The 13,508-nt window shown below is 40.3% G+C and overlaps 1 long non-coding RNA gene across 1 annotated transcript; it reads right to left on the bottom strand.

Moving 5' to 3' along the window:
* Window positions 1-3,434: 3,434 nt before the first annotated feature.
* LOC129632824 (uncharacterized) lies at window positions 3,435-12,848 on the bottom strand. Its single transcript, XR_008704681.1, has 3 exons — window positions 12,714-12,848; window positions 11,718-11,861; window positions 3,435-3,565 (listed from the first exon to the last, which is right to left on the bottom strand). It is a non-coding gene; the product is annotated as an uncharacterized LOC129632824 (long non-coding RNA).
* Window positions 12,849-13,508: the final 660 nt, after the last annotated feature.

Raw genomic sequence — 13,508 nt, 5'->3', positions numbered from 1 at the left:
CTAGATGGGGAAACAGTGGAAACAGTGGCTGACTTTCATTTTCTGGGCTCCAAAATCACTGCAGATGGTGATTTCAGTCATGAAATTAAAAGGCACTTACTCCTTGGAAGGAAAGTTATGACCAACCTAGATAGCATATTAAAAAGCAGAGACATTACTTTGCCAACAAAGGTCCATCTAGTCAAGGCTATGGTTTTTCCACCAGTCATGTATGGATGTGAGAGTTGGACTATAAAGAAAGCTGAGCACCAAAGAATTGACGCTTTTGAATTGTGGTGTTGGAGAAGACTCTTGAGAATCCCTTGGACTGCAAGGAGATCCACCCAGTCCATCCTAAAGGACATCAGTCCTGGGTGTTCATTGGAAGGACTGATGTTGAAGCTGAAACTCTGGTAGTTTGGCCACCTGATGAGAAGAGCTGAGTCATTTGAAAAGACCGTGTTGTTGGGAAGGATTAGGGGCAGGAGGAGAAAGGGACTACAGAGGATGAGATGGCTGGATGGCATCACCTATTTGATGGACATGGGTTTGGGTGGACTCGGGAGTTGGTGATGGACAGGGAGGCCTGGTGTGCTGTGGTTCATGGGGTCACAAAGAGTCCGACACGACTGAGCGACTGAACTGAACTGATTCTGACTAGTGTGAGGTGATACCTTATTGTAGTCTTCATCTGCTTTTTCTCTAATAATTAATCACATTGCAGCACTATTTACAACAGTCAGGACATGGAGAAGCAACCTGCTGCTGCTGCTACTGCTGCTGCTAAGCCGCGTCAATTGTGTCTGACTCTGTGTGACCCCATAGCAGCCCACCAGGCTCCCCCATCCCTGGGATTCTCCAGGCAAGAACACTGGAGTGGGTTGCCATTTCCTTCTCCAATGAGTGAAAGTGAAAAGTGAAAGTGAAGTCGCTCAGTCGTGTCCAACTCCTAGCAACCCCATGGACTGCAGCCCACCAGGCTCCTCCGTCTATGGGATTTTCCAGGCAAGAGTACTGGAGTGGGGTGCCATTGCCTTCTCCTGGAGAAGCAACCTAAATGTCTATTAATAGATGAATGGATGGAGAAGATGTGGTATGTATATACAAGGCAATATTACTCACCAATAAAAAAGAATGATATTGGGTCTTTGGTAGAGACTTAGGTCTGTGGGCCTAGAGTAAAGTAAGTCAGAAAGAGAGAAACAAATATCATATATGAACACATATGTATGGGACCTAGAAAAATGATACAGATGAACCTATTTGCAGGACAAGAATAGAGACGAAGACTTAGGGAAGGAACATATGGACTCTGGGGGCAATGGAAGGGTGAACTGGGAGGTTGGGGTTGACGTATGTGCAGTGCCACATGCAAAGGAAACAGCTGGTGAGAACCTGCTGCCTCGTGCAGGGAGCTCAGCTGGGCGCTCTGTGAAGACCTCGATGAATGGGATGCGGTGGCGGAGGAGATCCAACAGGGAGGATTTATGTGTACATATAGCTGATTCACTTCATTGTACAACAGAAACTAACACTGTAAAGCAGCTATATCCCAATATAAAAAAAAAATAGATTGGGATAATTGAGACAGAATCACAGTTATCCAGCTGCCAAGGCCACAAGGTCCTCTGGGAGAAATTAATACCAGAAACTTCAGAGAGGGGATGCTGGAAATGATCATTCATGAGCCTCCCTTGGGAGCATCAGGTAGTAAATTGTCTGGCTAAAGAGATATGATTGCTTACAATTCTCTGGCTTTCTCTGATTTAGGAGAATGAATCATCTTTGACATCTTAGACAAAGATACAGATTATAGATATTCCTTCTATTCTTCATTGAAATAATTATTTGCCAGGAGGAAATGGGTAAGGTTAGAGATGCAACTCTGGAAGCAACTAAAGTTTAGAGATCATTGCTTTACATCTGTTCTCATAGTTGTGGTAGATGATGCCCCTCTTTCCCACCGAGGAGAATTATAGGAGTACCTGAAGTTGTTCAATCTCATACCTCACAGCTGGTCCTGAGAGGTTCATCTTAGACCCTTTCTTCAGTGCTTCTTATGGTATTTCTAGAAAAATTTAGCTGAAAGTGCTACTGAGCAACATGGCAAAATTGTGCTTAATTTTAAATGTAATCCCAGGTATAGCATCTGTTAGAGATGATTCTGGCTCTAACAAGAATACTATGACTGCTACATACTTGATTCTTTATTCACACAGTGCCTTGTGATCACTCTTATATTTTCATCTTTATTAAATTTATGAAAAAGCCATTTTGTAGAATGCAGCCTTTGAGATAAGTAAAGATTTAATTAAATAAATATCAATAATTAAAATAATATATTTAAAAATTAAAAACCTTTCAAGTAAATTAACACCTGCTCCTGCTGCTGCTGCTGCTGCTAAGTCGCTTCAGTCATGTCCGACTCTGTGCGACCCCATAGACCGGCAACCCAACAGGCTCCCCCCATCCCCGGGATTCTCCAGGCAAGAACACTGGAGTGGGGTGCCATTTCCTTCTCCAATGCATCAAAGTGAAGAGTGAAAGTGAAGTCGCTCAGTTGTGTCCAACTCTTAGCGACCCCATGGACTGCAGCCTACCAGGCTCCTCCATGCATGGGATTCTCCAGGCAAGAGTACTGGAGTGGGGTGCCACTGCCTTCTCCTAGAGGATTCTTTAAACCTCTTACTGATAACTGAGGTCACAGTTATACCTATACATTTCTAGATGCTGCTCTAAAACATTGATTCTGCATGGCCTATGGAAAGCTGCAGGAGTGTTTTGTATGTGATTCTTGTGAGCATTTAAATAAAATTATTCTGCTTATTGTCTGATTGCTAAGTAATCTACTTTTACTCCTTAATATTCTTAAAGTTCTTACACATAAATGTCCTCCGCTTTCTAATTGGCTACTTTTAATCTGCTAAGGGCTGGAAGAAGATATGATCAAACTTATTGATATATGCAAGCTAAGAACAACTAGGTTCTGAGTGAAAATCTGGGGAGGTATCCAGGAACAAAATATGTGTCTTTAAGTACTTACTATTTGGCATCTAATTTGGCTACTTTTTTTTTTTTTTTCTTGTTTATCCTTAGCAAACCAGCAATTTTATCTACCCAGATAAGAAAAGTTCCAAGGACTGTGAAGTATCACTGAATTGGATTATTCTATTTGTATTTGACTTTTCATGTATATTTTTCTAATCTACCTATTATATTTCAGTTCCTTACAGATATAAATTTTCCTGGCATCTTTGACAGTTAATTCCCAATAGTTAACTTCTAACAGACTCTGTAAGTTCAATGAATATGTGGGAAAAAAAAAAAAAAGAGAGATGAGTTCTATCTCTAGAAAATAAAGCTTTTATTCAAGCATTCACAATGCAGAGTGATGATTTAAATGTCATCATAGAGATTAATCAGCAGTGTGTTCAGATGCAAACTCATCTGCGTTTCACCCTTGTCTCAAGGCAGAAGTGAAATGTCTTGCACCAATGGTGAGTCATCCTGACGTATCCCTCTTCCTTCTATTAGCAAACATGAGCTCACATACTCACGTAGGAGCCGGTGCTGATTAATTCATCCTCTAAAGTTTGGGAAGAATAAAATCAGTTACTAATTTCATAAATTGGAGATAAAAAATTGTAACTCAATTTTATAAGTTCTTTGCTAGTTGCCTACTTAAAATTTAACTTCAAGCCATTTTAAGAGTTTTGTCACTCCACTAAAAGGCTAATTTCAAATGTACTATTCTTGAAATAGCGAAGCTCCACAGCTCTAAGAGATCTCTTCAAGAAAATCAGAGATACCAAAGGAACATTTCATGCAAAGATGGGCTCGATAAAGGACAGAAATGGTATGGACCTAACAGAAGCAGAAGATATTAAGAAGAGATGGCAAGAATACACAGAAGAACTGTACAAAAAGGATCTTCACGACCCAGAAAATCACGATGGGGTGATCACTGATCTAGAGCCAGACATCCTGGAATGTGAAGTCAAGTGGGCCTTAGAAAGCATCACTATGAACAAAGCTAGTGGAGGTGATGGAATTCCAGTTGAGCTCTTTCAAATCCTGAAAGATGATGCTGTGAAAGTGCTGCACTCAATATGCCAGCAAATTTGGAAAACTCAGCAGTGGCCACAGGACTGGAAAAGGTCAGTTTTCATTCTAATCCCAAAGAAAGGCAACGCCAAAGAATGCTCAAACTACTGCACAATTGCACTCATCTTACTCGCTAGTAAAGCAAAGCTCAAAATTCTCCAAGCCAGGCTTCAGCAATATGTGAACCGTGAACTTCCTGATGTTCAAGCTGGTTTTAGAAAAGGCAGAGGAACCAGAGATCAAATTGCTAACATTGGCTGGATCATCGAAAAAGCAAGAGAGTTCCAGAAAAACATCTATTTCTGCTTTATTGACTATGCCAAAGCCTTTGACTGTGTGGATCACAATAAACTGTGGAAAATTCTTCAAGAGATGGGAATACCAGACCACCTGATCTGCCTCTTGAGAAATTTGTACGCAGGTCAGGAAGCAACAGTTAGAACTGGAAATGGAGCAACAGACTGGTTCCAAATAGGAAAAGGAGTTTGTCAAGGCTGTATATTGTCACCCTGCTTATTTAACTTCTAGGCAGAGTACATCATGAGAAACGCTGGGCTAGAAGAAACACAAGCTGGAATCAAGATTGCCGGGAGAAATTTCAATCACCTCAGATATGCAGATGACACCACCCTTATGGCAGAAAGTGAAGAGGAACTCAAAAGCCTCTTGATGAAGGTGAAAGTGGAGAGTGAAAAATTTGGCTTAAAGCTCAACATTCAGAAAACGAAGATCATGGCATCTGGTCCCACCATTTCATGGGAAATAATGGGGAAACAGTGGAAACAGTGTCAGACTTTATTTTTTGGGGCTCCAAAATCACTGCAGATGGTGACTGCAGCCATGAAATTAAAAGATGCTTACTCTTTGGAAGGAAAGTTATGACCAACCTAGATAGCATATTCAAAAGCAGAGACATTACTTTGCCAACAAAGGTTCGTCTAGTCAAGGCTATGGTTTTTCCTGTGGTCATGTATGGATGTGAGAGTTGGGCTGTGAAGAAGGCTGAGCGCCGAAGAATTGATGCTTTTGAACTGTGGTGTTGGAGAAGACTCCTGGGAGTCCCTTGAACTGCAAGGAGATCCAACCAGTCCATTCTAAAGGAGATCAGCCCTGGGATTTCTTTGGAAGGAATGATGCTAAAGCTGAAACTCCAGTACTTTGGCCACCTCATGCAAAGAGTTGACTCATTGGAAAAGACCCTGATGCTGGGAGGGATTGGGGGCAGGAGGAGAAGGGGACAACAGAGGATGAGATGGCTGGATGGCATCACTGACTTGATGGATGTGAGTCTGGGTGAACTCCGGGATTTGGTGATGGACAGGGAGGCCTGGCGTGCTGGGATTCATGGGGTCGCAAAGAGTCAGACACGACTGAGCGACTGATCTGATCTGACCTGATCTGACAGCTCTAAAATTCAGTGTATAATCTCCAGGTTGCTTCCTCTATAAGCCCAATTCATTTTTTAAATTTTCCTTCTAAGACAAACCAGTTTTCTTAGGCCACCTCTTTTTAGGCTGCATTTCTGCCTACCCTAAATAGCCAGGAGCAGAGTAAGAAGTTCAGTTCATCTTGAGAGTTAGAGTGAAAGATAGAAATTTTTACATGTGAAAGCAAACCATAACTTACATGTTTTTCAAAGCAGGCATTATCTTTTGACCTGTTACTGTGAGTTTTCAGAAAAACGAGATGGTAGCCAGAACTTTTTGCTTCTCTGTGTTCTTGCCTGGAGAATCCCAGGGATGGCGGAGACTGGTGGGCTGCTGTCTATGGAGTCGCACAGAGTTGGACACGACTGAAGTGACTTAGCAGCCTAGATGACACAGGCCCCAAAAAACTGGCCCTAAACAGTTCTATATTTTCATCATCTTGGGCATTCTAGAACTGGAAGTAAACCTCAAGATTGAAATTTTAGGATGGATAAACCCATAAAATTTCAAATGACTGACAATTGAATTACCCTTATGACACCTATACTTGAAGCTAGATAGGTATCAGTTCAGTTCAGTTCAGTTGCTCAGTCGTGTCCAACTCTTTGCGACCCCATGAAATGCAGCACACCAGGCCTCCCTGTCCATCACCAACTCCCGGAGTTCACCCAAACTCATGTCCATCGAGTCAGTGATGCCATCCAGCCATCTCATCCTCTGTCATCCCCTTCTCCTCCTTCCCCCAATCCCTCCCAGCATCAGGGTCTTTTCCAATGCATCAGCTCTTCGCATGAGGTGGCCAAAGTATTGGAGTTTCAGCTTGAGCATCAGTCCTTCCAATGAACACCCAGGACTGATCTCCTTTAAGATGGACTGGTTGGATCTCCTTGCAGTCCAAGGGACTCGCAAGAGTCTTCTCCAGCACCACAGTTCAAAAGCATCAATTCTTCAGCATTCAGCTTTCTTCACAGTCCAACTCTCACATCCATACATGACCACTGGAAAAACCATAGCCTTGACTAGACTATGTCTAGTAGACATAGTCTACTAGACTTTGTGGGCAAAGTAATGTCTCTGCTTTTTAATATGCTACCTAGGTTGGTCATAACTTTCCTTCCAAGGAGTAAGGGTCTTTTAATTTCATGGCTGCAGTCACCATCTGCAGTGATTTTGGAGCCCATAAAAATAAAATCTGACACTGTTTGCACTGTTTCTCCATCTATTTCCCATGAAGTGATGGGACCGGATGCCATGATCTTTGTTTTCTGAATGTTGAGCTTTAAGCCAACTTTTCACTCTCCTCTTTCACTTTCATCAAGAGGCTTTTTAGTTCCTCTTCACTTTCTGCCATAGGGTGGTGTCATCTGCATATCTGAGGTTATTTATATTTCTCCTGGCAATCTTGATTCCAGCTTGTGTTTCTTCCAGCCCAGCGTTTCTCATGATGTACTCTGCATAGAAGTTAAATAAGCATGGTGACAATTTACAGCCTTGACGTACTCCTTTTCCTATTTGGAACCAGTCTGTTGCTCCATTTCCAGTTCTAACTGTTGCTTCCTGACCTGCATACGGGTTTCTCAAGAGGCAGGTCAGGTGGTCTGGTATTCCCATCTCTTTCAGAATTTTCCACAGTTTATTGTGATCCACACAGTCAAAGGCTTTGGCATAGTCAATAAAGCACAGGGACAATAAGTATTAAGGTAATATGCTTTCTCAGCCTTGCTCTAAAAAGCTGTTTCGGGGGGGTCTCTTCACATTGAGCTATGTTTTGTACATGTGCAGATGCAGTACTGGGCAAGCTAGAGGAATCAGAGAAACTCAAAAGCTTTTTACTTATTACATGCTCATTCTCTTTGCTTCATTGGAAAATGGTTATAGGCAATGCCTGTTCCCAGCAACCTCAAGTGACTCAAAGGCACAGTAAGAAATAGAATTTGGAAGCATGTATTGTGGTTTAGCAAGAATTTTCTTACTGGAAATATAGTGGAGCCGGGAGACCTGGGTTCAAACCCTGGGTTGAGAAAATCCCCTGGAGAAGGCAAAGGCTACCTACTCCAAGTATTCTGGCCTGGAGAATTCCATGGACTGCATAGTCCATTGGGGTTGCAAAGAGTCAGACACAACTGAGTGACTTTCACTTTGAATCCTGAGGTTCCATACCTCCATCATCCTCATCCGTGTCCACCATCTTCAGTTTCAAAGGATGTATATAAGCTACGTTCAGTTGGGAATCCTCTGAACTGATAGGTTTTCGGTCTCCCACCAAGCCCACTATATCCAACCTATGGACATGCTTTTGGGAAGAAGAAAGGGAGGTGACAGAAAGCCATGTCCACTTACTTGTAGCCTTGATCAGTTGTATCCTTTTGATTGTATGTTTCTGGTTTGGTTGTAAAGCAAAGAGGAACTGAGCTTATATCCCAGTAATCATTCCATCTAGTTCCCAAACCTAAATTAGCTTTTGTAATCTGGCCTGGTTCAGATGCCCAGAATATTCCAATGTGGATGGTTTCTGTTTTGACTTAACTTAGAATGCTATTTCTTTATGCGATTTTCAGGACAAAAAAAAAGTTTTACTTCATATATTTTATGCAAAAAGGTCTTCAACTATAAGATATACACAGGGGGAAGGCAAATGTGAAGACATAAGGGGAAATCAACCATCTGCAAGTCAAGAAGAGAAGTCTAGAAGCAGCCCTATCAACACCTTGATATTGGATTTCCAGCTTTTAGAACTGTGAGAAAAAAATTTTCTGTTGTTTAAGCTACCCAATCTGGTGAAATGCTTTGTTATGGCAGCCCCAGCAAACTAACACTGCTTCATTTTATGATTCTTGTTCATGAGAAACTTATTCTTATTTCTATGTCCGTGGATATGAGGTAAAAATGAGTAAAATTTAGGCTCTTTAGCATTTAAATACACTTATAATGAAACAGCATATTTCTAATAGCAGTCTTATGATAGTCTAAGAGGATTATTTGTTCTGTTACCAATCAGAAGAGGATTTACAAAATGGCCTTATTCTTATGTGCAAAAAGAACTTAACATAATTTCTGCTCCTGCTGCTAAGTCACTTCAGTCATGTCCAACTCTGTGCGACCCCATGGACTACAGCCTACCAGATTCCTCTGTCCATGGGATTTTCCCGGCAAGAGTACTGGAGTGCGTTGCCATTGCCTTCTCCCTCTAACCACTGAGATGCTATCAACTCCAGGTCACAGTATTCTTAACCTTTCACTTCTCTACCAAAAGCAACAGATCTCAGTGTCCATTTATTCAGAGCCATGTTCTGCTATCTAATTTGATAAATGTTCCACTCTATATACAGTATGTTTGTTCCTGCATGTTTATTCTTCATTCTCCAGATAATTATAACTTAATGAAGATTGTAATTTCCATGTCATGCCAAAAACAACGACTTACTCTATAGTTATATCTATAGTGCTTAAAAAAAAGATATTTAAGATTTGCATTGAACTAATCTTTTGTTTGGAGAAGGAAATGGCAACCCACTCCAGTGTTTTTGCCTGGAGAATCTCAGGGACGGGGTAGCCTGGTGGGCTGCAGTCTATGGGGTCGCACAGAGTCGGACACGACTGAAGTGACTTAGCAGCAGCAATCTTTTGTTATTTATAAAATCACATTTATATTCAGTTAACCTTGTTTTGAATACCCATTTTGCGTAGGACATAGAATTTTAATACCCATTTCATGTATGTATCACAATCTCTATTTCACAAGGGAAGAAAAGATTTAAAGAGGTGTAGTAATCTGTTCTACACCATATAATTGGTAAATAGTGGAATTGAAATTCGAACCTGAATTCTGTCCTAGGTTTTTTTTATTGTTATATTATTATGCTCTATTGTTTCCCATTTTGATGTCCCAATATGTTTATAAATACTAGTAGAAACCAGGCAAAAGAAAAGAGAAAATATTAAAACCAAGTATTTGTTTTTCTTTCTACCTCCTTGTTCCATATTTGCATCCCCAGGGAGAAACACAAAAATTGTCTGGAAGCCTAAGAATGTTGTAAGAAATAGCAGGCATCAGAGTGGCTCTTGTAAACAAGAGGTCCTGTGTGCTTCCCTAGAAAAAATGCTGTTTAAAACACACATTCATGCAATATCTGGAAAGCATTCTAAAAGCACAGACACCTATTTAAATCCCTGCAGTTAAACAATTTACATAGATATTTCACATCTCAACACTATACTTATTCTTCTTAACTAGAAGAATAGGCTATGTGCTCTGAAAAATAAAACAAAACTTGTCCATAGAATTTTCCTTGGGGTAAAACATTGCTGAATTTTGCAGAAGTCATCCTGAAGGAAGTAAAAAATTATTACAGCTCAAGAGTAAAAGCATACTTGACAAGCATAAGCTTCTGGTTTTAGGGTGGGGAAACTATCTTACTATGTCTGAGCTGCATAAAAAGCAAGTAAGCACAAGCTTAACTCTGCAGTTACTTGTTTTTGTAATTTCTAAAAAACCACCTCCAGGGAGAATATGACTATTCAGAAATTCTCTGAAAGAATTTTGATTTTTATAACTTAAAGTTTGAAATATAATTCTAAAGAGAAGGATATATTCAAAAGGTAAAAAAAGAGCATCTTTGACATCCCTTTCCTTTAATGAACAGCCCAGTCAGCATATTAGCAAATATACTAAGAATACCACAGCATAGATCAGGCAAGACAAATACATTTCATTTTGAGTGCTAATTCTGTTACTAGTTACTAAATGATATCATTAAATTAAGAACAATGAGAGTGTTGTGATTGATTTGTTGACTTCTGCTAAGCATCTACAAATTGGAGTTTCTACATCTGGGCATGTATCTGTGATCTTCAACATAGTCACTTGCATGTATTATATCCAAATACTCTCATAGATAGAAAATGTGATGACAATAATATTGCAAAATTATAACTGGATATTTTCTATTATGTTCCATTAGTAAAGTGTAACTGTGAAAATTCATGACCTTGGATGATTAAGTTCAAATTGTTCTAATTTTTCCTGGAAGGAGAAAACAGCTCTGCTTAAAGAAACTTGATTAATTGTTAAGAGAAAGAAATCCAATTTAAGAAATCAAAGGGATGCAGCTGAGAGAGAGAGAGAGAAAGGAGGAGTCTTAGAGAATCAACTGAGTAACTCAGTCCTGGTCCTTGGATATTTTTCTGATGAGTCTACCTCTCAAGGCATGAGAATACTTTCAGTGATATCCCTTGAAAAAGACAACAAATCATTATAGAAAGAGGACACACTTTGGGATTAAATTCTCCTTGTGAAATACTAGATTGTTTACTACAAAACTCATCTGATCCTCAATTACTTCATAATAAAATAGTGAGCACATCAATTATTCAGTTAAGTTGTTGAGAGTATTAACAATAATGTAAGAACAATGCCTGCCACATGGTAGATGAGTGGCAGTTAATATCATTGGCCTTTCTTTATGCAATCTCAGAAAATGTTAAGCACAAATTTATTTCAATTGAGAAATGAAAAATTTAAAGATGAGCATGAAAGTATGTATCTTCACATGAAAAAAGCATGGTTATTATTTGCAAGGATGTAAACATATTCTGGTAGCTCAGCTGATAAAGAATCTGCCTGCAATGCAGAAGACCCTGGTTTCATTCCTGGGTTGGGAAGATCCCCTGGGGAAGAGAATGGCTATCCACTCCAGTATTCTGGCCTGGAGAATTCCATGGACAGAGGAGCCTGGCAGACTATAGTGCAGGGGGTCTCAAAGAGTTGGACATGGCCGAGCAACTTTCACTTTCAAACATATTCTATGTAATATTCACAGTCACCTTATCCCATTCCTTATGTTAGCATCTAATCCTGTGTCTCTCTCCTGATACCTGTTGCTAATCTAAATTCCCCCATCCCCAGACATGAAAAATTTCTGGAAAAAAGAGGGTTTAGTAAACAAAACAGAGGATTTTTTTTTTTTTTAGTTAAGCCAAGCCCTGTGAATCAAACTGCTGAGAAAAACAGACCTTATGCTCCTCCACCCCCTTTCTTACCCCCTACTCTAGAAAGTGATAAATTGTTTATTGGAAAATTCATTTCTTGGCTTGAATTGAATGACCTGTACCCTCAGTGTGCATAAATTTAGATTGGGAACTAGATGTGAAATCTTGAATCCTCTGGTGAAATAATTCATCATGACACTTTGATAATTAAAAGGCTACCTCAGGTCACTGGGAGGAAAAAATAGGCAAAATAATCCTTGTCCTCAGTTTTCAGTGTTACCGCAGTCCTTTATCTGCCGCAAATGTAGATAGTTGATTTGAATTCAACTTCTTAGATGCGTAATTTAGAGCCATTCCTGGAATCTCATATGTAGTGAAGGGAGGGTGATAAATGGACATTTAAGAACAAAAATAAAATTGAAAATAGGCTTTAACTGATTGTCTTGAACAGAGCTGAGAAATGCAATACACACTAAGACTTATAGAATAATGCTTTTTCCCTAAAGAAGCACTCTGCTCTTCCAGGATATTTTCCCACACAAGTCCTAGAGCTCACTTCGCACATCATAAGATCCAACAGAAGGCGGGCACAATCAAGGCCTTTTCAGGTGTCCATTTCTCTCCCCTGTTGTTATTTAGAAACATTCCTCTAATTCCTTACTCTGGTGATCACACTCTCTCTCCCGTAAATTCTATCATTCTGCTCGAAATCTTCAGTCTAAAATCAGGAAGAGTCCCCTTGGAATATATCAACACATAGTCTAGAACTATCCTTTCACATGGGGTGTTCATGCCTGTGCCATTGCCCTTGGAGTATATGAATAAACACCACTTATGGCTGTCAGTTGCCCAGCATGTCCCAGAGTGTATGGGTTCAGCCACTGCTGGAAGATCCCATGGCTGCTTACTACTCCACCCTCATTTCACACACAGCATGCACAGTTTTCCAATTGCTTAGAAGAGACTGTTATAAGCATTCATTACCACCCGCTTGTTTGCTACTTAACATGGAATTTCATAGAAATTCCCTAAAAAACTAAAAAAAAAACAAAAAAACCCACACATGTTGCAAAATTATTCTCAGGTAAAAGTTTTCCACTGTTCATCCAGGAACTGAGTGTTTTTGTCAGCTCTTCTAAGGGTCCCACTGCCTCTGATTTTGAAAAACTCTTTCCTAAGAAGAAGGGTATTGGGAAAGAATGCAAATTTACTTACTGGTTTTACAGCTTGGGGTTTATCTATTGCTCTTAACATCTCCTGCACAAAATCTGATTGTGACTACTCCAGTCTTTTCCAGGGTATGTCAAGAGTATGGTGGGCAGGATAATCATACCTTCTCACCCATCATCCCAGCCAAATGGTCACATGCTAATCCTTGAACCCTCTGAACATGTCATCTTCCAAACAGGAGACTTTGTGGATGGGATTAAGTTAAGGATATGGGGATGAGGAGATATCCCCATGTCCTTGTGGGTGAGCCTTGTGAGTTCCATGTAATCATAAGGACCCTTATAAGTAAAAGTGTGTGTGGTTACAGGGGGGAGGGTGGTCAGAGAAGCAAAAGTCTTGGAGTGATGTGATGACTGGATTTGAAGATGGAAGGGGCTTACAACCCAAGGTGTGCAGGCAGCTTCTAGAAGATGGTATGGACAAGGAACTGATTCTCTCCTAAAACTTAGAGAAGGAGTGCAGCCTTACCTGTTTCTTGCATGTTTCATCTTGCCTAATGCTCATCCTAGTGCCTGGCAAAGATCCCGGCACTTGGTTAGAGTCTGTAATTGTCCGTAAATGAATAAAGAAAGAAGTGACATCTCCAAGCTCTGTCAAATTAGAGCCCCCTAGTATCTTCGTTCTACAAGTTGCATATTTTAGGCCATCTATGAGTGCAGAGCCCTGATATAGATGTCACACTTCATGCTTTCCATACTTTCTATCTCCACTACTTGCAACCTAGTTTTATCCCTCGTAACATCTACTTCACTGAGCACGGTGCCCTGCAGACAGCAACAC

This window comes from Bubalus kerabau, chromosome 18 (genome assembly GCF_029407905.1).
Source record: "Bubalus kerabau isolate K-KA32 ecotype Philippines breed swamp buffalo chromosome 18, PCC_UOA_SB_1v2, whole genome shotgun sequence".
In the NCBI taxonomy this organism is placed as follows: domain Eukaryota; kingdom Metazoa; phylum Chordata; class Mammalia; order Artiodactyla; family Bovidae; genus Bubalus; species Bubalus kerabau.
Note: the sequence above shows the minus strand (reverse complement) of the source record. Positions and strands in the feature narration are given on the sequence as shown.